Source organism: Salvelinus sp. IW2-2015, linkage group LG5, assembly GCF_002910315.2.
Source record: "Salvelinus sp. IW2-2015 linkage group LG5, ASM291031v2, whole genome shotgun sequence".
Classification (NCBI taxonomy): domain Eukaryota; kingdom Metazoa; phylum Chordata; class Actinopteri; order Salmoniformes; family Salmonidae; genus Salvelinus; species Salvelinus sp. IW2-2015.
The window spans coordinates 37,015,214-37,018,515 of record NC_036844.1 but is presented as its reverse complement, the minus strand read 5'-3'; the positions used below and the strand labels follow the sequence as shown (position 1 = coordinate 37,018,515).

The following is a 3,302-nucleotide window of genomic DNA, read 5'->3' as shown; positions in this document are numbered from 1 at the left end:
GGCCATTTGAACATTAACCAATAGGAACTGGCCATTTGAACATTAACCAATAGGAACTGGCCATTTGAACATTAACCAATAGGAACTGGCCATTTTGAACATTAACCAATAGGAACCAGGGTTGGAAATTAACTTCCGCCAAATGCGGGTAGATTTTGTAATTTGCGAGTAAGAAAATCTATTTCACCAGCCACGTTGGTGGGTGGTCACACACAGTATTTGGGAAGAGTTAATTATTCTTAAATCCTAAAGAAAGTATTCTAAAAGTGTAACTTAAGTCTTCGTCTTTTGTTGGCATCCTTTTGTTCACACGCTAGGTTTCTATATTTAATTTTTTCAATGTTAGCTTAAGTTTTCTGCAACTGCTGCAAGAGACTGGAGATTCTCTTCTCATCACGAGGTGGCTGTGAGTGCCCGGTTACCGCGGTAACGGCCCGCCCCTTAAAGGGGCAGCGAGACTCACGAAACACTCCAAAAACATTTCATTCATTAACTTTCAGGTCATTTGTTATCATAAAAAAAAAAAACACTAAAATACTTAAAATTGATTCTCCTACATTTATTTGTGTGCTTCTACATTTCAAACGCGACACTAAGAATAGACCTTAGSCGTGGTATATTGGCCAATATAAACACACCCCCCTTTCTGTGCCTTATCGCTTCAATATACCGTGATACCTCAGCACTTTGTGGCAGGGCGGGACACGGTTGATTCTTGATGTTCAGTTGTAGAATCTGTTTCCACCATTGTATCTAAATGATTTATTTAAAATACATTGGTTAAAAGAGTCAATGAGCAATATACCACATGACCTCTTACTAGTAATAGTATAGATAATATATTATAATATATTAAGAAATAATAGATTTCTTGTTTTTAGAAACATCAGAATGAATGCTTAATTAATTTTTTTATTATGGCTAAATATATTTTGGCTGCTTAATTAACCAAAAAGTTAATTTCAGGCTCTGATAGGAACTGGCCATTGGAACACTGTCTTTAGCCGTTAACCAATAGAAACGGGCCATTGGAACACTGTCTTTAGCCGTTAACCAATACGAACTGGCCATTTGAACACCGTCTTTAGGTGTTAACCAATAGAAACTGGCCATTTGAACACCGTCTTTAGGTGTTAACCAATAGAAACTGGCCATTTGAACGCTGTCTTTAGCCGTTAACCAATAGAAACTGTTCATTTGAACACCGTCTTTAGCCGTTAACCAATAGAAACTGGCCATTTGAACGCTGTCTTTAGCCGTTAACCAATAGGGACTGGCCACCTGACCAGCACTCACCTAGATCCTGATGGTGACTTCCTGCCATCCGGTCGGTGTCGTCCATCCTTCATGGAGGGGGGGTCCAGGTCCATATTCATATCCTGACAAGCAGAAACCATAACATTTACAACATCAAATAAGTTTGTAAATATGTTAGTACCACTACATTGTTGCATGTGGAACAGGAAGAACACTTGCAATGCGTGATGAGATCTGAGAAGTGATACACATTAACTGAGTAATTGAATATTCCAAATCATATGACTATTTTGGGGCGGCAGGTAGCCTAGCGTCTTAGAGGCAGGTAGCCTAGCGGTTAGAGGCAGGAAGCCTAGCGGTTAGAGGCAGGTAGCCTAGCGGTTAGAGGCAGGTAGCCTAGCGGTTAGAGGCAGGAGCCTAGCAGTTAGAGCAGTAAGCCTAGCGGTTAGAGGCAGGTATTCTAGCGGTTAGAGCAGGGTGACATTAAGAGGCAGGTAGCCTACCGGTTAGAGCAGGTAGCCTAGTGGTAGAGAGGACTAGTAACAAAAGGTTTGCTATATCGAACCCCGAGCTGACAAGGTACACATCTGTCGTCCTGCCCCTGAACAAGGCAGTTAACCACTGGTAGGCCTCATTGTAAATAAGAATTTGTTCTTAAATGACTTGCTAGTTAAAATAAAGGTAAAATAAAATAAATATATAAAGATTGGACTTTTATCTATTATATTAAGGGAGGCTACTATGTTCATGTTTAACCATTTCATGCTCATTAAAAATCCCACCGAACATAATTCAAATCTATTAATGTACTAATTTCACCTGTTACTTGCTGGCCCACGTGTTGGCCGAAGGGGCCTTGTTTGGAGGGTATCCCCCAGGAAGCCTGGAGGCCTGTACCAGGGAGGGGCTGGCCTGCGAGGACCCACCACATGTCCTGGGTAGGGCCTGGCCCGGCAGCAGGACCATAGCCCTGGAGCTGGCCGTTGGGGAGAGGTATCTGGATGGAGGGAGAAAGACGGGGGTTTTAAATACTGTGTGTGTTCTGACAGAGAGAGAGGAGGTGAGAAAAGAGGAGACACCAAATAGAGAGGAACAAGAGCAGTTTTATTATCTGGTGTGTGAGGTCTTTGTACCATGTTTATTTTTACCTGGTGTGTGGGGTCTTGGATCATGTTTTACCTGGATGTGTGGGTCTTGTACCATGTTTATTACCTGGTGTGTGGGTCTTGGATCAATGTTTATTACCTGGTGTGTAGGTTTGACCATGTTTATTACCTGGTGTTGAGGTCTGTGGACCATGTTTATTACCTGGTGTGTGAGGTCTTGTACCATGTTTATTACCTGGTGTGTGAGGTCTTGGACATGTTTATTACCTGGTGTGTGGGGTCTTGTACCCATGTTTATTACCTGGTGGGTGGGGTCTTGTACCATGTTTATTACCTGGTGTGTGAGGTCTAGCACCATGTTTATTACCTGGTGTGTGAGGTCTCTGTACCATGTTTATTACCTGGTGGTGTGGTCTTGGATCATGTTTATTACCTGGTGTGTGAGGTCTGATGTACCATGTTTATTACCTGGTGTGTGGGTCTGGGATCAGTTTTATTACCTGGTGTTGGAGGTCTTGGACCATGTTTTATTACCTGTGTGTGTGAGTCTGGTAGTACCATGTTTATTACCTGGTGTGTGAGGGGTCTTGTACGACATGTTTATTACCTGGTGTGTGGGTCTTGGACCATGTTTTATTACCTGGTGTGAGGTCTAGACCATTGTTATTACCTGGTGTGAGGTCTAGCACCATGTTTATTACCTGGTGTGTGAGGTCTTGGTCATGTTTATTACCTGGTGTGTGAGGTCTTGAGACCATGTTATTTACCTGGTGTGTGAGTGGCTACCTGTGAGTCGATGGTTTATTAACCTGGGTGTTTAGGTCTGGTAATCATGTTATTACCTGTGTGTGAGTCTTGGACCATGTTTATTACCTTGGTGTGTGAGGTCTAGCACCATTGTTTATTACCTGGTGTGTGAGGTTCTGAGTTTACCATGTT

The 3,302-nt window shown here is 42.5% G+C and overlaps 1 pseudogene; it reads right to left on the bottom strand.

The window, feature by feature from the left end:
* Nucleotides 1-3,302, bottom strand: part of LOC139027727 (SR-related and CTD-associated factor 4-like) — a 53,889-nt pseudogene that overhangs the window by 7,815 nt on the left and 42,772 nt on the right.